At 51.0% G+C, this 22,124-nt stretch overlaps 1 protein-coding gene across 4 annotated transcripts in view; it reads left to right on the forward strand.

Moving 5' to 3' along the window:
* DLGAP4 (DLG associated protein 4) overlaps positions 1-22,124 on the forward strand; it is a 153,403-nt gene that overhangs the window by 48,909 nt on the left and 82,370 nt on the right. For all 4 annotated transcript variants that reach the window (XM_074887890.1, XM_074887891.1, XM_074887893.1 and 1 more), the window contains exon 2: positions 21,153-21,246. The gene's annotated coding sequence lies outside the window, so the exon portion shown is untranslated. The remainder of the gene's footprint in view (positions 1-21,152; positions 21,247-22,124) is intronic.

Raw genomic sequence — 22,124 nt, forward strand, 5'->3', positions numbered from 1 at the left:
ATTATGCTGGAATCTTCTCTGTATGCAGAGGGACCAGAAAAAAGCATATTATTCTACCAAGTGCATCTGTGTCTGTATGAGACAGGTCCAGGTCTACCCCAAAAGCGCAGCCTCCTCTGTGGCAGGTTTTTTCTAGCCTTATTGAACTGAGCCTCCCAGAACTAGATATAACTATCTCCAGAAAAACTCCATGAAGAGACTGTAAGATCTTATGCAGATGGACTCTGTCTTTCCAGACCTGTGGGCAGACGAGTGGGAAGAGCCTCTGATCTCTGTTTTTGGCCTTCGTATGCTGCTGTGTTTAAAAATTTAGCAGCTATAATTTCAGGCACAGCAGGCAAGTCTCTCCATGATGCGGTTGGACTGGTCCAATTGAACTGAACTCCCAAGAAAACAGCAGGACCTTGGCTTGACTTTGGACATCCCAGACCCTTGGGGATCCCCTGAAATAGGTTGGAGAAGCCCGGGAGGCTAGACGCAGAGAACAGGGAGCAACACCGGCTGTTGGCAGGTGGCCTGGTCCCCCGCCAGCCCCAGTGGCAAACACGGCGCAGTTCCATGGATGGATCTGCATCGCTTGGCACGGAGGTTTCATTGCAGCCAATGTCCTTTCTAACGGCCGGCTGCAAGGAGCACTGAATGCAGGTCACACTTTACAGGACTAGGGAGTGGGCTCCTGGCATGCCATGATCTCGAAAAGGATTTAGGGGTAAAGGTAGAGGAAGCATTAAATGCAAGGTCCCAGTGAGGCCAGTCCTAAGGGAGTAGAGTCAACCTGCAAATCCCGAGGATTCTGGGCTTGTTTGGACTGTTGAAAGACAGGGGATGCGACAGCTGTCTATTGATGCATTACTGGGTAAACACTGGAGTAGGGAAGAAAGACGGAGTTCAGCTAAAGGACACAAGAAATGGTGCAATGTTTGGAGATGTTCAAGCTGAAAATTCAGACAAAAGCACAAATCAGCACTGTGGGGAGGTGCTGCAGGGAGAGCAGGGCTGTTATGCCTGGGGGCTCCTTACATCGCTCCACTGCAATGTGGAACAGGAATGGAGAGGTGGCTCCCTGCCCGTACCAGGCCTCTCAAAATCGTTGGTAAAGCAGCTGCATTTCTTTCCAGGCTCCATGTTTCAGATGAGACACTAAGAAATTGCAGACAGAAGTTGACCCAGAGCAAGAATTAAGGTGCTTGATCTATTTATTATGTTCCCAGCAGGATAAAGGGTGTCATGGTCAGAAACTACAAGAACCATTACACAGACAAGATATTTGGTCCACATGGCTCAGGAGCATTGCAGAGGACTGCCAGAGGGTGGTGGTTAGGAGATGAGACTAAACATGGCCATAGCTTCATATAACATCCTGGCCCAACCCAGGCTGTGGGCTTATTGCAGGTGCAGATGGGTGGCATCCTCCAGCCCAGGTCCCGTGGGACCCGGTGTGGGAGCAGAAATGGTCCCTCTGCTCCTGCTAGATCTTCAGACCTTGGACACGGTTGAGTCCAATTGTGTTATTGCTTCATGAATTCATAGTGCCAGGATGATCATGCTCCAGCAATAATAAATTGCAGCAATAAGGAGAGGTAATTGCAATTAGGGCTACTGTGCTGTAATTAGGATTTTTGATACAAAATGTCAGAAGAGGCAGAGCTTACAGCATGGGTGGGTTCACTCTTGAAGCCACACGTGACAGAAGGGCCAGGAGGTTCCTCTCAGCGTTTACCAGCCATGGAGAGGGCTTGAGGACTCGGCAGGTTCCCCAAGATGTGCCAAACACCAATCTGCTGTAGATGTTGGAGAGGACCAGCTCATGGTCCTCTGTCTGTCACCCACTGGTGACTGTCTCCTCTCCCAACCCTTGCTGCTGGCCTCGGGGAGCAATGCTGCATCTCTTCCTCTGAGCCCAAAGGCCTAACACCAGCCTGTCTTCCCACAAGGGCTGTTGGAGCAGCAGGAGACCTGGGATTTGCCAGCCCTGGTCCCCACTGACCCAGCCAGCAGCTTTGAGGGAGGCAGCGGCTCCTGTAGCATTTGCTCACCTGCTCTGCCACGCTGCATTGGCAGGAGCTGACTGCCTGTCCCCTGCCAGCGGCACACGCGGGCAGCGGAGCGTGGGAATGGGCTCCCCTTGCCTCGGCGTGGGCACAACTGGGTGCCAGCCCCGGGCAAAGCAGTCAGCTGCTGAGCACCTCTAACCCTGTTACCCGTCCCTTCGCTCTTCGTTGGCACCCCCAGCTGCCGGTGTGCCTCGGGCTGCCCACTTGGTGCCCTGCTGGCATCGCCGGCCTGTGCAGGGGGGGTGGAGGGCACCTGGGCTTCAGGCAGCCCTCGCTGCCACTGTACAATTCAGGCAGGGACTGAAGGGTGCCCCCGTGTTGCACCACGCAGGAGAGCTGTGAAGAGTGAAATTTTTCAGCCAAAATCTTTTTTTGAGAGGGAAAAAAACCCACCTTTTGATTTTTTAGATCTTCTGGGGAAGTCACCTGCCAGACTGAGCAGGTCAAAATCCATTTTTTTTAAGTCAAAATGCTTCATCTCAATACTTTCCTCCAGGATGCCTCAGCAGCAGTGTCAGAATTTCCTTCCATTTTAGTCTAATTTTATGATACTTACAAAATTCCATCAAAGCTGGAATTGAAAGCTCTTGCTTGGGCCCAAATAAAATAGTTTTGACTTTTCCAGCTGCTTGAAAAAATGTTAATTTTAGCGCTGCTCAACTGAAAATTATTTTTTCCTGGTTTCTGGCTGTGCACCTGCCCCCTTGACCTCTTCCACTGCAGGAAGAGCTGCTGGGGTACCAAGCTCCCTGGGTGAGGGGGTCTTTCCAGTGAACAGCCAAAAGAGACCCTGTGCTCACTGCTGTGCAGTGATGTCCTGGTGCGCTTCGACAAACACCAGCATCTCTCTGCTTTGGTAGTGCATTTTTCCAGGGGAGGAGGGAAGTCACTGGAGACAAATAACTCTGAAGGTTAGGCAGTACGGACTGAGGAGGGAGGGTCTTTTGGTGAAAAAGCATCAGCCTTGGCTTACCACCATGCCCCTCAGCTCTAGGGGATGTCCCTTGCATGTGCTCCTGCAGGTCTCCTTCTCATCTGTCTCTTCTTCCAGGGGAGCTGGTAAGCTCCCCATCCTGCAACATTCACCTTTATAGCAGCCTGTCTGTCTGTCTGTGCAGACAACAGGACTCTTCTTCCTCTCGTTCTGCTCTAGTTTTACTCTCTCTCATGTATTTCTGCAACGCTGCCTGTTCTGCTCTCCGCTCCACCTCCTCCGCTTCTGTCCACCCTCCAACATGTGAGTACACCAGCTAATTGCCTGGGACACATCCACTGACTCACAAACTCTGCAATATTCAACAGGAAGAATGGAGTAACTGGCATGACCTGCCCGTTTTGCCTGTCTGGTATCTCCTGGCCCATCTATCCTTTGTGTTTATCAGGCGTCTAAAATAAGAGTCATGTTAATATGTCTCTTCCTCCCAGGAGTGTTGGGAGGATTAATTAGTTAATGTTTGTACAGTGCTTTGAAGATAAGTGCCAAGTGGGATGATGATAGGAGTAGAAATGGATTCTTTCATCTTGTCTTCCTTTTTTCACATGGGCTAACGCTAACAGCCGATGTGCTCTTCCTTCGCTAGGTCACCTGGTGGGGACAGTGTTACCTCTCGTTGCAACCAGGGTGAGAAGATAGCGTGTGAGCAGAACTCATCAATGGGGAGTAAATAAAAAAGCAGAGAGAAGGTGGCCAGCTGAAAAAGCAGCAGGGTTCAGCTCCAGTGGGGTCTGGGCATGCAGCTGCATGCCATAGCCCTGGGAGGTTGTCGCTGGCTTAGGTTAGCTCACTGGGTATGAACTGTGCCTGGGATCTCTCTGGCTTGGGTGGGAAGGGGCACTGCAGCACTGTCCCCCGATACAGAGCCCGGCTCACTGACTGCCAGCAAATTTGCTACCAATCAGCTCAGTGGAGACATCTCCCCTTTGGATACAGGAGATGCGAACCCTCCCTGGATGACTCAGGCCAGAAGGGCAGTTGACATTTCTCAGGCAGGCAAGGGGTTAATGCCTTAGTGTAGATAGGCTGGTGCGAGGCCTCAGATAGCTCTAATTGTCCAAAAACCAAGGAAACCTCCCACTGTCATTCCCATCAGGGAACAGGCCATTCTGTCCCGCCGTGAATGTCCCATCAAGATGTCTCTCTGTCATCGTGGGTCTTACCACCAGCCAGGATGGGTTTCCACATCGCAGCCTCCCTGCTCTACTGGTCAGTCTGGTCTCCTGACTCCTTTCCTTGGCTCTCCAGCTCAAGAAGTTTGGTTTTGCTTTAAGCCTACCTTTCTCATAAAACCCACGTAGCAAAAAAAAAACCAAAAAGGGGCTGAGTGGGAGACATGCCCCCACACTATTTGACTGGCACATCGGGAGGGATGGCCCAAGGCATTTCTGCCAAGGGGGGACCTTCCCAGGAGCTAGAGATAAGACAACGTAGGACAACGCTGCTTTCCTCTGGGCTCCCAGTCCTAAGGGGCTAGTTTGGGTCTGATACAGTGGCAAGGAGGGCTGGAATAAGAGTGGAGGACAGATATTTCCTGAGCATAGCAGGACAGCATGATGCTCATCCTCCCTTCACGGTGTGACTTGCTCCAGAGCCTGCAGGGCAACGCTGCAGCTGAGCCCCGCTGCACCTGGGTTGCTGGGCCACGCGCCCACCTTCTCTCCTCATTCCCCCACCTCGGCTACACCCAGACCCTAAACCGCCCTGAGGACAGGACCCATGCAAGAACAGCACCCGATTTTCTGTGACCGCATAGGTGTGCGTGCTGGGGAGAGGGAGTGTCCTGAGTGTGTGCTCAGAGTGGCTGGGCTGCCCTTCGAGCTCAGGGCTTTTGCTGGGCAGCCCAGGGCTGCACGGGGCTGCACGCGGCACCTCCATCGCATCAGGGAAGGGGAGGTCCCGGGTGCCAGCGCACTGCAGCACTCTGAGCCCAGTGCCCATGTGCTGCAGCCCTGCTTCACCGACTGCTGTTCATCGACACTGGGGCTTTGGTAGCTGGGATTTGGTGGCTGGGTCTTGTTAAAACTGCTTTTGGACACAGTGGCCATTTTCCATGACAGTTCCAGGATGCGTATTGTCATTTTTACCAAAATCTCTCTCTGGAATGGCCAATGCTCTTCACTTACCAAAACCACACTTTCTTATGGAAAACTGAGCATGATTTTCTCATGGAAAGAATGTGATTTTCTTGTGTGGAGTGGTAGCACAGGAAAGTATTTCACGCACAGGACCTTCTTTTCTTCTTTATTCCTAACTATGCAAAAGGAAAACAAACTCCAGTTGTTTCCCCAAATTTCCTTCAGTCATCTGTGCCAACTGCCCCCAAAAGCAGCCAGCTCTGGGGAAGATCACAGCAGCTATCCCCATCCTGGAGCAATACAAGGGAAGCTGAGGCAGAGCTTCGCTGCCTGAGCAGGACAAGTCAAGCGTGTTGAGCAGCAGGACTGAAATTTCAGGCTAGAGAATTCCCACCAGTCATGCCACAGCCTTGGCTCCATCTCGTTGTACATCAATAGTGGATGAGTTCCGGCTTTGTCTGGACTGGGGAATACATGTTGTAGCTAGCAATGTTAATTAAGCGCTAACTAGACTGATGGAGATTTATTTTCAGGCTGCCTGCTAGAAACTGGTTATACACATCTGGGAAATTGAAAATTGACCTCCTGCTCATTTCCTGTCTTCTCCAAAGCAACAGTCCCTTACTGTGGTAGCCCGCAGAAGCTATGGGGTAGGTTCCTCCACGTTCCCTAGGGGCCGCCTAGACAGGCCTGGCAGGAAGCAGCTCTTCAGCCTGGCTCTGGAGCCTGGTCCTTGCCTCCCTCCATCCCAGATGCTGATGCAGGTGATCAGCCCTGACGCTGGCTGGGTGGTGTCCCAGTGCCCCTTCCTTGCCTTCCTCCCACTCCCAGCCTGCACAGCCCCAGGGAGAGGGAGGCTCTCATGGGTGTGGAGATGTTTAAGCCTGGAAAAGGGAGGATGCGGTCAGTGCGGGGGGCAGGTAGGGCAGATCTGGGCTCAGCTCAGCACTCAGGGCATGCAACACTACATCCCTGGAAGTCTTTTCCACAGTGGGGACCACAGAAGCTGGCACTGGACAGAAATCAAAAGACTCTCCCTGTCTCCATGACTGACCGTCCCTATCCTGTGCCTCAGTTTCCCCTGAATAATGGTGATGGTTTGAACAAGGGCAATGGTTTTTGTACTTAACAGTGTTCATCCTTTTGCTGCAGAAGAGGCCAGCAGCACTTACAGCAGAACAGGTACAGGGTGCTCTGTTTTTCCATACCTGTTCAACATGAACTACTCCTTGATTCCTTCATGGAGCTAACTGGTCTCCACTGGGCCACCCTGGGGAATTCTCCTGTCTCTGGGGCAGGGTGGGCTGTGAGTCCCTAGGGTGGGACGAGCTCCCTGTTTGCAAGAAGACAGATGATGCCGAAGGGGTCCAGGCTTAGGGAGAAGCAGCAGCTGCCTGGAAGCGCACCAGAGGGCTTTACAGCCTGTCTGGCTTAGTGCTGGGGCTACAGGCTCCATCTGCTCCTTGTCTCAGCCCACAGCCTTGGCCAGCAGCAGAGGGGAGGCCTGTATGGGGAGGGGAAGAACAAGCCGCACTTCACTTTTAGGTACTTTTAACCCTTGAGTTTCAGGTGACCTGCAAACAAAGCCCACAGCCCACATACAATCTCCTGGTTAGTGCTAAAAACCAGCACAGCAGTCGCCCATAATGCTTTTATAATCTGCTTTCTTTAAGATGACTGTTCCCACAAGAAAAGGAGGGGGAGGCATGATTAATTTTCATTAGCCTTGTAAATAATAAGCTTGTTTCCGCTAGGCTTGCCCTGTAATTAGGGCTCTGGTTCCAGGGCCCTGCAGAAGGAAGCTGAGATTTGCTGGTGACTCACGGGAAGCTGGACCAGCCTGGACATCCCACCCTGGGCCAGGAAAAGGAGAGCGGCTGGGGCCCCCTCAGAGAGAGAGAGCTTCCCCTTGCTTGGGAGGGGAAGGGAGCAAGGGACAGCAGTCCTCTGAGGGGAGAGGGAAAAGCCCACCTCAAGGAAGTCTAGGCTGAGGTTTGCACATCTTCATTATTCAAATGAAAATGAAAGCAAAACTTCTGGTTCAGGGCTGGCATCATCTGCCCCAATAGCTGGATGTTGAATATGGATGTAAGATGATCTCAGGAGTTCAATGATATGGAGATGAGGTGGGGAAGGAGCACCTGTATATTTGCATTGAATCTGGGGCTGAATGACCTACAGCAGCCAGCACCCAAGCACACAGCTTGTGTCCAAAGCACCGTGGAAATACCCACTCTTGAACCACGGAGTGAACAAGCCTCTGCAGCTGAGGACACCGCTGTGCCTCTGTGAGAGGGACCACACAATGGTGATGTGTGATCTTTTGGGTAGATATGTGGTTGGGGCGGCTCAAAACCTCACATGAACAAGAGGGGAATTTTTGGAACCTCCATTTCTGTTTTGGTGCCTGCTAAACAAAAACATTTCGGTTTTTAATCTGAAAATGCTGTTTATTTCCATTTTTAATCTGAAAATGATGTTTTGATATATTTTTAAAAATACAATTTTTTACAACAAAACAATTGAACAGTTTAAAAAAGCCAAACCAACCCAAAAAAGTATTATAGACCCCAAAAAAATGGTCATACTGATCCCAAAACACTTATGCCAATTCCTTGGGAAAAAACAAACAAAAATTTAATTGCAGAAAAGCCTGAAAGAAGCAATCCTTTCCTAAGTTTATCCAGAAACTGAAAAATTTCTGTGTATGCAGCTCTCCCATCCTGGTCTCTGGGAGCTGTACTGTCTGTGGTGTGACTTTCCTTTCTCAAAGCTCCTGTGGATGAGGTGACACTCACCAGAGAAAGGAAGGACCTGTCCCTCGTGCTCCTCCAAAGAGGCTGTATGCGAGGTAGACCTTGAACCCAGCTCAGCTGTGCCCAAGCTGTGAAGCCCAGGTCTGGAGCCTCATCCCAGTCCTGGCATAGGTGTGTGAAGCCCATGGCACAGAGGTTTGCACAAAGGGCCTGGTTGTGCCACATGACGCTGCTTGTGCAGGATCACAGCAGAGCTGCAGGGAAACAGCCTCACCCAGAGCAGTTTTCTCTTCTGCTGGCTGCTGCCCTGTCCCTAAGCTGCCTGATCCATGCCCCTACCCCAGCGACCAGGGGCACGGCAAAGAAGCGTTGCCTGGGACATAATGTCCTTCATCATCACGTCCCCAACTCAACACCTTCTTTTTGAGAGGACAAGACTTGGCCCTACCCTACCATAAACCCTATGCCAAGCAGTGGTGCCACGCTGACTACAAACTCTTCTGTGATCCCCGCCCCCCCCAGGGAACATATTTCGCTGCCACTCCAATTTTACTTTTCCATAGCCTTACCTAGGTTGCATTATACCCTCCCTTGTTGTAGGCTGATCCTACACCTCTGTGTGCCCTAAAATGCCTACCCTCCAGGACGTGTTTGGACACAGGGTTTTGGCTTAGTCTGAGATGGAGGTGGCGAGTGAATGACTCTTGCAGTATTTGGCATGATTCATTCCCTTTGCCCAACATACTGATACTGCTTGGAACCAGCTCTCACATCTGAGCATCGCGTTTCCCAGTTCCACAGCTCCCCCAGGGGCAGAGGTTGCAGGATGTTAGGCCAGAGCAGAGGTGACACAGCCACCTTAATAGATGTGTGCAGGGAACTGTAATTGGAGAATTTAATGACTCCTAGGAGAGAGGCACTGGTTTTGTGGCAAGGGGCTGGTGGACAATCACTTGCCCCCATGCAGCAGCATTCAGAGGACATGTAGGTGGCAGAGGAGGTATCAGTGCTGGAGGCAGGAGTGCCTTCAGCTGCTCCTGCCCTGTGGTGTGGGATGGTGCTCAGCTCTTCTTGCCCAGAGCAGCTGCACAGTGTCAGGAAGCTCATGGCTGAGCAGCAGCACTTTGTCCTGGCCCAAAAAATTCACATGGGAGGAAATAAAAGAGGGACTTAAGAGGCTGAGATCTGGGAACTGGAGCACACCCACAGCAGAGAACTGCCGCTTTGGTTACTCTTCTCCCTAACACAAGGACAAAGCATCATGGAAAGTGATCAAGGTGCGATCCTTTTTCCACAAGCAAAATTTGCCTGTGGAACTTGCTGCCATGAGAGATCAGAAGCACAAAGCTAAGGAAGTTTCAAAAGAGAAGAAAACAAAACTGAAAGGAATGTGGATAAGGAGAATGTTTCTGCCTACAAGAAGGAAAAGCCAGTCTTTGGGTCCTCTGGAAAATGCAATGTCCAGGATACCACCAGCATGGGGCACCTCCTAGAAATGGCTCCATCCCAGCAGCATGCACATAATCCCTCCTTGGGCTTGCAAGGTTCCCCGTTACCTCTGCATGCTGGTCAGAGCAGTGTGAAAGTCGTACTGTCCAGCTCAGGCAGCCTGGGAGGGGAACTGCAAAGCCAGGCGGGAGCCACTGATGAAGGACACTTCTTCTCCAGTTTCAGTGTGCAAGAAGATGCACAGCTTCAGCAAGGCAACAGCCAGTTGTGGCTAAACACTACTGGAGTCAGGAAAATAGTCATCCTGGATTGGGGTGACCACCTATTCTACGGCCACCCAAAGTCTGAGAGCAGCAAGTGGCTTCTCTGCTGGGTGCTCATCCGTGTGCCATGCCCCGCACACGAGCCCAGTCCTACAGCCTCCATGGGAGGAACCTCCTGCCAAAGAACTAAGACACAGCGTCTTCTGGGAATAGTGTTTTCCCAATCTAGCAGATGCAGCAAAACCCCTTCTTGAAAGAGCTGTTTTCTACGGAAAAAACAATTGGCACACTAATTAAAAGTGACTGATTAAAGGGCTGAAAGGGAATTACTCATCTTGTTAAAGGCAGGCACCTGCAGAGCTCTTCTTGCTACCAGAGCGACAGCATCTGACAGCATCCTCCATACCACAGAGAGGACACCACTGCTCAGCAGTGGCGGGTGCGTGAAGCAGCCCTGATCAGCGCAGCACATCCTCTCATCCAGCACAAACCCGCAGCCACCAGCCCAGCCCATTCCAAGGAGCTGCAGCAAATTGATCCACCGTGAGGCAGTGCCAGTCGGCGGCTGTCGCTGTGACAGCAGGCAGCGCAGCACATCGCACGGCAGAGCAGTGGGTACCATGGCCAGGCTGGTCACACACAGCACGACCCCCTCCCAGCACGCACACTTGCCCTCTCTATTTCTGGGCTTCTTCTAGCACCAGCATGATCTGCCCTTACTTGGGTTTGCCGCAGACGGCTTCTCCATGTGCTTGTCCTTTTCCATCCCCTGCAAAGTGGTCATGCCAGAGCAAGGCTCAGGCAAGAAGCACAGAGCAGAGACCTGCCCTGGGGAGGTTCAAGTATTTCTGCCTCAGTGGCACCCAGTCAGGTGATGCAGATTATCCCAGATGTCATGCCAGGAGCTTTGCCAGAGCACTCAATACCACAGTGGGTCACCAGAGCTGGTGAAGGGACAAGGCTAAGGGTTTCTCAGCAGGAGCTATGCAAGCATGGGGCTTTCTGACATGAGTGGTTGTTTGGCAGACCTGGTTTAGGGATTTTTTGCTGAGATTTTGAGTGGCCATACCGGATTGTGTCCAGCCCCAGCGAGAGATGCAGCTCTTTATCTCTTGTTAGCCTGACCAGACAAGCAGTGTCAGGGAGGGAGAGCAAGGAGCAGTGGCAAGGACAGATCATTCAGGTCTCCTCTGCCACAGGAGATTAGGTCTTCCTCCCATGGGGCTCAGTGAGCGTGGTCAGGTCACAGGCACTTTGCAGCAGGAAACCCATCAGACCCCAACCAGGAACAGGCTCCTCATTTCCCTGGGTGAGGAGCCCAGCGAGAACAGACACTGCAGAGCCGCAGGCTGGGAACAGGCTGGGCAGCAGAAGAGGTGGCTCCAAGCCAGCTCCTCTGGCCTTCGCTTTGCTCCGTAGCCACATTTCATCTCTGTATGGCTCTCCCACCTGTACAATCAAACCCTGTGTCCTCTGGCTTTGCGTGATCGGCTGAAGGTTAAAATAAGAGCCGACAGAGACAGTGAGCATGTGCCAATCCATGACCGAATGTAAGTGCAGCTGTAGTCACCGAGGAATGTGCTCATCTTTGGCTTTGGGTCAATGTGCCTCCATCCTTTTCCACAGTCATGCATAGCCTTCTTGGAAAACCTCTTCCAGGTGCGCAGCCACCACTGCAGCCCATGTCCTGCCTAGGCTTGGGCTGTGGCCAACAAGTCTGTGGTGCCCTAAACCTGCCCTGCAGCCCCCAGAGGGGTTTTACTTCATTGTCTCTCCCCTGGCTCAAGCCTGGTCCTGCTGCACTGGTGAGCAGCTAGCGCAGATCCGTTTCTAAGCCTGGTCTATCAGCAAGAGGCTGGAGGCAGCTGTTTCTTTTCCTTGCGTACCTGGAGTTACTGCTGGCAGGGTTCACACCTTCCTTCTAGGCCAGCCAGGTGCTAACTTGGAAGGAACGTGGAGTTTCTTGGAAGAGGTGATGTCCAGGTGCTGATCAGTAGTAATGTTCTCCCATAGGGCCAGACACTCTCCCCTGACCTCAGCTCAGGCTTTAGGGAAGGAAAAAACCTGCGTAAAGGGTAGAACCTATGATGGGAAAGCATTCACCACTTGAGAAAGGCTGAGAGCCTCCCCCTGGCATTGAGGTGCTGTCTGTAGCTGGACAGGGGTCACCTGGGGCAGTGGCCTGTCTGTGGCCCATGCCAGGTTCCCAGGAGACAACCAACAAGCAGCTCCCTGATCTGAGCTGTACCTGCATTCATGCATTTCCCAGCCCTTCATAGACTTTCTCCCATGCTGCTGGCTGCATCTCAAAGCAGGGAGGCCACTCTAGGACTAACGAGCAGGGGGATCCCAGGCTTCTCCACAACACCTGGCTGGAGCAGGGGAGTTCCTCACTGCCTTACCTGGCCCAATAGAGGGTCTGGCATTTGCCCCCTCCAGCCTATGGGACTGGGCAGTCCTGGGATGACTTGTCCATCTGATGCTGTTCTATGTCTGTGGTACTCCCAGTGCTATTTTTAAGAAAAAAAAAATACTATAAATCTGCTCTGTCTCCTGGAAGATGTGAGCATGAAATCAGGGGCAGTGAGCATGTGCAAGTGTCCCATTTATCACAGTCCCCCAAACCAGAAGTCACTTTTGGAAAGGTAGTAGCCACCAACAAAGAAATCCCTGAGTTTGTTTATCCTTCAGGTCTCAGAAGTGCATTTGAACTAAACATCTTGAGAAAAACTTCCCAGGTGACTTGAGCTTTTGCCCATGATGGAGAATGCACTGCTACTCTCAGCAGGACATAGTCCTTTTAATGGCTGATTGCTCTTTTTTGTTAAAAATAAAACCTTTCTTTGCTTGTGGTCCAGACTGAACCATCTTCAGCTGCCTGCCCCGGGATGCACATGGGGTGCTGGCTGCAGTGCTGAAGAGCTCTCTGTTGTCAGCCTTTTAAGGACTGGTGCTCTGCAGTTCAGTTGCTCACGTTCCTGGTGTGTCCCAGTGTGAGTCACATCGTGCAGTCCTTGTGGCTCTTCTCTAAAACATCTCCAGTTTATCAACATCCTCCCAGAGGTCAATCTGCCAGAAAAAGACCCTCTTTTCTAGAAAGATACTCTCTTTGCCACACACAGGCCCTGCTTCTACTGCAGTGTCCACTGATCAAAGCAGAGTCTCATTTTAACCATCATTTTGTACACATGTCTTATGTCCAGCTGTTTAGCCACCATGTCCCTCCAGTCCATCTTGGGGTCATGCTAGGATACAGTTCTCAGCACAAGTCTCTCCAGTTAAGTTCCTCATTACAAGGCAACCTCTTTTCCATGCATATCACAAAGACGCTTGCAGAGCAGGCTGGCAGGCTCACCAGGATGAGCTGGTGGGTTGTGGAAGGCCCCACACATTCTCCATCTTCTGCTTCCTGTGCTAGGACACAGATCTGTAAGTTTTACAGGTAGATATGACTCAAAAAGCTGACCTTGTCTGCCATGACATTCAGTGTCCCTCTTTGCACCCTCATTCCTCTCTAAAGGTGTTGATTTTAACATTTGCTGGTTTTAACACTCCAATTATGTGACACTCCTAGCCAGATTTCAGGAGCACAAATAGGTCAAAGTCATGTCCATATGTGAGCAGAGTGTATTATCCAGGCTCCCTGGCATCTGTGTGAAGGCAATTAAAGAATTTCTTCTCTTCAAGTCCCTTGCTGTCTGGACCAATTTTATTCTCAACATCATGATGTCACGCTAATGAAGTCTTCTCAGTCCCTCCTACTTACCCTTCTCCTTCATTGTTTCATATCCTACTGGTCTGTCCCACAGCCTCCTTGCTTCCCATGCCCTCAGAGGAAGGTGTTCCATCATGAACAGCATCTCATGGACCACTGCACCACACTGGACCCTGCCAGCTCACACCCTCATGCTGCCAGCTGGGCACTGCCACAGGAGCCACCTTCTTGTGGAGGCAGGCAGCTGCCCCAGCAGAGCCTCCAGCGTGGCCTGCCTCACCACTGTCCTCCGCACACCCTGGAGCTCTTGCCTGGGAGGTGCCTTGTTAGTGACTGGTGGACACCAGTGTATCTGGGCCCTGGGGAGAGAACATGCCACCCCACTGGGCAGTGGGATCCCTTGGTAAGAGCATCCATCTTCCCTGCTGGATGTCACTGTGGGCGTGGTTATCTCACTGTGTGGACCAGAAAGGCTCAGTTCTGCTCCACCCAGCTCCATCTCCCATCCTCCACCGGGAACCTCAGAGCTGTTCTGCTGTTCCCATGCTAAGAATTGGTAACCTCCACCCACAAGGAATTATGTCCCCTCCTCCTTTCCCTGGTGCTGCTGGCCTGCCCAAGCTTCATTCTCTAGTCAGGCAGAGCAGACCCGAGTTGTCTGTTTATTTAGTAAATTAATGAAATAAAATTTAATGTAAGATCTTACCAGAAGGGAGGGTGGTATTTCTTTCAAATGAAACAGATTTCAGTTACTCAAACTCATTCTGTCTGAAGTCTTTCTCCTTCATGTACTCGCAAGCTCCAAGGCTTATGTCCAGGAGGTCTTGCCAGGTTCACCTGGGTACAGAAAGAAAGAAGCGCCGCTGTTGAGTCCCCATTATGTCTCTGAGATTCCTCTTGACTGACGATGATGTGGGTTTTGGATCGGTCTTGTACACCTTCTAGGAGTCAATGGTCACAAAGGGTGCATCTTTTGCCTCAGCCTCTTGCTTACTTCAACTTCCATAAATCCTAGGCAATATTAGTGCACACTGTGTTTGTGGTCAGGGTACCTTCCTGTTGGGAGAGCAGGAAGAGGAACAGCACACGCACTGTGCTGTAACCTTGTTTCCCTCCTCCCATGACCCGAACAGAATTCTTCTGCTGACGAGTCACCTGTGTGGGGACCTTTGCAGAAGGCCAGCCTTCTGGGCTCGGAGAGAGGAACACATTCCTCATGGTTCAGCAAGACTTTGCCACTCTTCCCAGCTTTGCTCGATTGTTTCCTCTAGCTCTTTCGCACACATATTTTTCCATTCATACCTCCTTCAGAAGAATCTTAATCCTGGCTACAAATCTCTTCACTTACGAACAGCCATATCTCATCTGTGCTCTTCACTCTCTCCACAGCATCCTTTTTCCTTTCTTGAATGTGATATCCCTCAAATCAGGCCCCAAGCATTCTTCATACGAAATTCAGTTCTTTCTGGGAGACCCAAAAGAGCTGAATGTATTTGTTTTATCCAGAGAAATGGTTATGAGATTAGAGATACAAGAACACACATATATTTATTTTCATTATTTCTGTTGCTGGATTTGCACAGAATGATGCTATGGCCTATTTCATAAAGGAGAGCAGGCCAGAGGCTTGTAATGAGTATACGTGAACTTACAGTCTGTAAATCTAAGTATTAGAAGGAACTCAAGTTAGGGATGATAGCAGGAGGAGGGGAACATCGCATTCAGGAGCACTTGCTGTCACGGGAAGCCTGCATGCCTGGCTGTGCTCTTCACCCATCTCTTACTGCTGGACCTGCTAATCCCCTCTGTCCTTGTGGATGCCCCTGCTGTGCTCACAGGATCTTCACTCGGGCTCACAGCCTTTCTCCCATACCAGAGCTCTGGATCCAACATGGGGCTGGCTGCAAAATAGAGAAGCCCAGGCAGCTCGCTTTGCTGCTTCCCTGACACGAGGACTTAATTTCTTCTCAAGTTTAACAAGAGCAGACATGGGCAGTTTGCTGAGGCTCTTTCATGTTTGGGAGAGAAGGAGAAAGTCCCTGCAGTGGGAGGTGAGAGACCAGCTGGGGAGGGACCTTCCTTTCTCACACAGATCCAGCCCGAAGTGCTGGTTTTTGAGCCTGCAACATTTCACAGTATTTTCACTAAAATTAAATCCCAGCACCATCTGCACCTTCCCAGAAATGCCTACCATGAATGCTCTGATTGCCTTGCTCTGCTCAGGTTGTGGCCACACCAGTGTGGCCCCAGGAGTGGATGACTGGAAAGGAAAGACCATCCTGCCCTTCACGTTGTGCTGCCGTGTGAGCAGGCTGTGCTTTCCACTGCTCAGTCACGACTGAAACCCTCATCGACTCATCTGGAGACCCCAGCAGGCAATCGGATCCTTTACTCAGAGTTACCTCTTTCTGTCACTTAGCTGCAGTCATCTCTGAGGTGGCAATACCAGGGATCATGAATGCCAGATCAGTCTCTTCAAGGTCTTCTCCAGCCACATTTCAAGTCTGACAGAACCACATGGGCTACAGAAGGGCAGGTTGTGGCCCTTCTCTCCTAGACCAAGGCTTGGAGGAACAATAATCATGAACGGATTCTCCAGTGAGGTTTGGCTGCAGTGCATCTGAGGCCCTAGTTCACCAAAAGTGTCTTGAATCATGTGGGGAAGGGACATCAGTTCATCAGCAGGGCAGCCCTAAGCAAACAACAGCATGGGAACATGCAGACCCTGGAAGGACCCTTGGCTGCTTCCTCCAGCATCCTGTGCCCTCATTGGCTAGAAGCTCAGGGATGCCAGCTTGTCCCCCGTTCCCCACCATTCCCCTTGGTCTGCAATCCACTTGCCTGGGGTTCCACCACCTCTCATAGCAGTGTGTGTCCTTCCACATACCGTCTTCAATCCCACCCTCTCCACACAGCAGACATGACGTCAGCAAGCTGCTCCTGAGAATGGGAGAAAGAGGGGGATGATAGAGGTGGATCTCTGGTGGTTAATGTAATGTAATTGTGCTGGTGGCATAATTGTTCATTTGCATTTCCTTGGGGCGTTGATGCTGATATTAATTAAAGGTAATTATAACACTATTTTCTCAGTGCAACGGTAGCATTAAAAGACAAAAGCAGTATTACAGACAAAAATGTTTCTTCCTCCAGAGCTTCAATGGCATCTTTTATTTTGAGAAATCTGCTGGTAAGTGGAGACCTGGAGCCCAGGTACTGCTCCTCCCACACGTCAGAGTCACTCTGTGCGAAGAGGTCCCAGTGTCAGCAACATTCCTAGAGGTACTCCAGGATACCCTGAGAGTGCTGGTGACAGACACAGACAGGATGGGTGATGGTGGTACTGAACAGATACTTCCAGGGCAAGTAGCTACTGGTGGTGATACGGGATGCTGGACACTAGTGGTGGATACTTGTGCACCCAGGAGGGGTGCTGAGAACATTGCTAGCAGATGCTGATGATTCATGATGGACATTAGTGGCTCTAGTGATATATAGTGTTACCCTTTGTAACAGTACTGGTGGCATTAGAGCAGGAGAGCAATAGCTTTGCTGCTAGCAGATGGATGCTGATGCTATGGATGGCTGTAGGCAGCACTAGCCATGGATGCTGACTGTGCTAATGGCTACTGCAGGCTCTACATGTCTGGATTACTGGCTCAAACATAACTCAACTCGCTAGTAGCCGGAATTCACTTTTCATGTGGAGAGATCTGTGAAAGGGTTGGATGGTGTCAATGCAATTTCTGCTGCGTGGCCATCTGCAGCACCCAGACTCATCACACCTCGTCTTATCACATTCACACAGCACTGTGTTTAGTGCTGGCAGCAGCGGCCTATTGGCAGCAACCTGCAACCTCATTGACATCTCTGAGCTCAGGACTGTCTGAGTTTAGGATGTGGAATTGTCCGTTGTCTTCAAGAGCTGATGCCTCCAAAATAGAGGCCTTCTTGGTTAGCTGGAAGCATGTTAGTGTACCTCCTGGATGGAGTGTCTGTCTCTGGTTTTCACAGCTAAATATCCATCAGCAGCAAGAAACTCAAAAAACAAGTGTTTTCGTGTAGAAGACGGGTGAGTTTTGGGGACAGATGTGACTGCCCTGTCTAAATAACAGCTGTCTTGTGCTTGGCTTTCCCAGGGTGTGTGCCTTTCCTTCAACCATTTCCTCTCCATTGTTGGGGTTCAACTGGTACAGAGCTAGTGGGAAGGTGAAGAGGGTTTAGGAAGGCAGTCTTCTAACCTTCCCAGGCTTTCCATTCTTCTGTCTGCTGGGATATCCACTGTGAGAGTATCTGAATGACTCTTGAATACCAAATCCTCTTATTCTCTACCTGCACTGTACCTGTCCATCTATCTACTATTCATTTCCTTGGGACAGATTATAAGGAGGGCTGTTGAGCATGTTTGGAAGGAAACATGGTGCCTCTGTCATAATCCAGGCATACATTGCATCTGGGATGTCTGTAACGACACCCCGCCAGGCATGAGTTAACCCGCAGAGAAAACCACTTTTGCTGGGCAGTGCCAGGGTGAGAAAGCAGGATCTCATGGGCACTGCAATGTCCATCTCTCCTTTCTGGGGACAAAGAGTTGCTGTCTTATCACTGGCACTAGGGCACTGGTTTGGTATTTGTCTACTTCTCCAGAGAGTCAAACCCACCACTCAGATCCAGCTTTCCTAGAAAAATTGCAGAGGTTTGTATCCTTGTCCCAGCCTTCCGCACGTCCTCCCAGTCAAGAAACGAGGGTTCGCCTGTTTTAAAGCCCTCCTTGAGCAATAGGCAGGCCTTCTCAAGACCCAGATGACCTCCTCTGTTCAATTAGGAATGAAAAAATACAGCATCATAGGAAGGCTGATGCCTTGCTTTGAGTTACCGTGCCATTCCCATCCCTTGCTTCTCAGCAGCGAAAGGCTGAAACCCCAGATTGTCCCAGCACCATGCCCGCATCTTCTCAGTGCAGAATAGAAAGCATGCATGCAAACACACAAGCCTACCTTGGAAATTAATTGTTGTAAACCCCAAACAATATTTAATCTCACTGATAAAATAATTCAGGCTGTGTTCTCTGTTGTGACGGACATTAAGGAAACATTGGGGTTTCCCCCCATATTTATTTACTTTACTTTTCATACAGAGAGCATTTTTTTCAGTTGTTTGCAGCGTAGCTGATGGTGAATGACAATAAAGAAAGAAGTACAATGCTTTAGCTGCAATACAGTAGCACCTAGCGACCAGATGGAAAAGATTTAGCGTGAGCTGCTGAAGCAAAAGTTTAATGATCAGCATTGGTAGGGGAGAGTAAGATGCAGATTTTGGCAGATGTATAGCTAGAACACACCAAAGGTAACTGGCTGCCGTCTGCCACCCCAGTCAGGGGGTTTATCCCCAGAATTGTCCTTCCTGCCTTACCAGAATCTGTTCGCCCACAGCTCAAAGCAAAGTCAACAGCCCAGAAGATAAGTAATACGGAGAAACTGTCTGGGTAACCAGGATCAGATTAGGAAAGCCAAAGCCCTGATAGAATTAAATCTGGCCAGGGACATCAAGGGCAAGAAAAAAAAAGCTTTTATAAGTACGTTGCTGATAAAAGGAAGACTAGGGAAAATGCAGGCCCTCTCTGGAAGGAAAAGGGAGACTATCACATGGGATATGGAGAAGGCTGAAGTACTCAGACTTTTTTGCCTCAGTTTTCACCAGCCAGTGCTCCAGCCACACTGCCCAAGACGCAAAAGGTGAAGGTGGGGACTGGGAGAATGAAGAACCACCCACTGTACAAGAAGGTCAGGTTTGAGATCATCTAAGGAACCTGAAGGAGTACAAGTCTCTGGGACCTGATCAGATGCATCTGAGGGTCCTGAGGGCTAAGCCGCTATCAGTTATAGTTGAGAAGTCATGACAGTCTGGTGAAGTTCCTGCTGACTGGAAAAGGGGAAACATAACCCCCATTTTTAAAAAGGGAAATAAGGAAGACCTGGCGAACTACAGGTCAGTCAGTCTCACCTCTGTCCCCAGCAAGATCATGGAGCGGATCCTCCTGGAAAACATGCTAGGGCACATGGAAAATACGGAGGTGATTGGTGACAGCCAACATGGCTTCACTAAGGGCAAATCACACCTGAAAAATTTGGTGGCCTTCTGTGATGGGGTTACAGTGCTGGTGGACAAGGGAAAAGCAACTGACATCATCTACCTGGACTTGTGCAAAGCTTTGGACACTGTCCCACATGACATCTTTGTCTCTAAATTGGAGACACGTGGGTTTGATGGATGGACCTCTTGGCAGATAAAGAATTGTCTTGACATTCACACTAAAAGAGCTGCGGTCAATGGCTCGATGTCCAAGTGGAGAGCAGTAACAAGTGTCGTCCTCAGGGGTCGGTGTTGGGACCGGCGCTGTTTAACATCTTTGTTGGTGACATGGACAGTGAGATCAAGTGCACCCTCAGCAGTTTTGCTGACGACACCGAGCTGTGTGGTGCAGTTGACACACTGGAGGGAAGGGATGGGCCATCCAGAGGGACATTGACAGGCTGGAGAGGTGGGACATGCAAACCTCATGGAGTTCAACAAGGCCAAGGGCAAGGTCCTGCCCATGGGTCGGGGCAATCCCCAGCACAAACACAGGCTGGGTGAGGAGTGGATTGAGAGCAGCCCCGAGGAGAAGGACTTCGGAATATTAGTGCATGTAAAACTGACTATGAGCCAGCAATGTGTCCTCACAGCCCAGAAAGCCAACCGTGTCCTGGGCTGCATCCGGAGCAGTGTGGCCAGCAGGTTGAGGGGGGGATTCTCCCCCTCTGCTCCGCTCTGTGAGACCCCCCTGCAGTGCTGGGTCCAGCTCTGGGGGCACCAACATCAGAAAGACACGGACCTGCTCAAGCAGGTCCAGAGGAGGCCACGAAGATGATCAGGGGGCTGAAGCACGTCCCTTGTGAGGAGAGGCTGAGAGAGTTGGGGGTGTTCAGCTGGAGAAGAGAAGGCTCCGGGGAGACCTTAGAGCGGCCTCCCAGTACTTAAAGGGGCTACAGGAAAGGGGGGAGGGACCCTTGATCAAGGACTGTAGGGATAGGATGAGGGGTAAAAGTTTTAAACTGAAAGAGGGCAGATTTAGATTAGATCTAAGGAAGAAATTCTTCCCTGTGAGGGTGGTGAGACACGGGCACGGGTTGCCCAGAGAAGCTGTGGCTGCCCCCTCCCTGGAAGGGTTCAAGGCCAGGCTGGACGGGGCTTTGGGCAACGTGGGCTAGTGGAAGGTGTCCCTGCCCATGGCAGGGGGGTTGAGACTAGATGGTCTTTAAGGTTCCTTCCAACCCAAACCATTCTATGATTCTATGATCTCTGGTGAAGGACAGAGGGTTACAGAATCACCCCTGCTCAGGACAGTCAGCTCCTGACATGGCCAAGAAACCAAAATACAACCACAGGCAGCAAGGGAGTTCCTTAAGGGATTATTTCATGACAGAGACACAAGGGATGGGAAGTCAAAGATCACTTTCCTACAAAGGGGCTGGCCCCAGCCCTGTGCCCCTGAGCAAGAGGCCCAGGAATTTTGCATGTTCTTCTCCCCACCCAGCTGATTTCCAGTCCATCCTTCCAGTCTATGTGCAACACAGAGGGACATGGGAACCACTTCCGCATCTTCCTTCCCTCTGCCTCTTTACATAGGATGCTTTCTCACATTTGCCTTGTGCTTTTGCTAGGACTTAACGAAGACAACCTGGGTGTCAATCAGAGTCGTTGTGTCTTTACAGCATCAGGGTTATGGTCTGGGACATTTGGCAGGAAGACGCCAGTCTTCTCTTTGTGACCTGAGGACATTTTCCCTTTTCTCTCTGCCTGGCAGGTCTTCATGAGGGACAGCTCTGGAGCCCAGAGGGACACAAGGTTCACAGGATGCTGAATCTGGCCTAGTCCCCAAGCCCAGCAAGCTGTGAGAGGTACAGTATGGCCCAGGAATGACTTTGGGACTCTTGAGAAACAGTCAAGGGGGGGGGGCGGGATGGCCAGACACAGCTGTGTGCTTGTGGCACAAGGCACAGCAGAGCAGGAGGGAGAAGGAGGCTGGGGAAGGGGAGCTGGAGATGGCGTTTCAATGACAACCCTCCCTCCATCTAGTAGTGAATCCTGCAACGTGCCCATCACTAAAATAAAGTTATGAAATCTAATACCAATTGCTATAGTAACGTCACGCCTCCGCGCTGACCTAGTTTGAGACAAAGGAAGTGTTCCCGCAGCTCTGAGCACATAGGAGGCTGCAGACAAGTCTCAGTCTGTTCTCTGGAAAGAATGGCAGAGGGAGCTGCTGGTTTTTCCCCACCTGCCTCCCCTTGGCTCAGGACCCTCAGGCAACATGAGCTGCTTGTCTCAGGCACTGAGCAAATCCACTGTGGGAGGGCATCTCCATCCTGCATCCCAAATGCAGGCAGGGCCCTGCCTAGCTCCATGTGGACCCACCTCGCTTCATCTGGACAATTAGGCAACAGGAATATCTGCTTTGGAGCAAAGCAACGTCCTTGCAAATCTGCAGGACCTGGTGGCGCAGCAGCCATCGCCCTTCAGAGCACCCTGTTACTGTTGTGCCACAAGCATCTAGGGCACGGAGCCTGTCCCCACCCTCCCAGCCATCCCCACGTCCTCCTCATCTGCTTAGTCCTCGGTACCCCCAGTCCTGGGGCTGCTGCTTGCTCTGGTAGCACAGTGAGACAGGAGGATCCGGCTGGTGTTTTGGGGCAGGGTGGTAGCACAGAAGGCCAAGCAGAGTGGCCTGCCTTCTTCTGTGTCACAAGTTTTCAGTGCAGGTGTGGACAGCCTCCAT

The sequence above is a fragment of the Strix uralensis genome, chromosome 18 (genome assembly GCF_047716275.1).
Source record: "Strix uralensis isolate ZFMK-TIS-50842 chromosome 18, bStrUra1, whole genome shotgun sequence".
Taxonomy (NCBI): Eukaryota; Metazoa; Chordata; class Aves; order Strigiformes; family Strigidae; genus Strix; species Strix uralensis.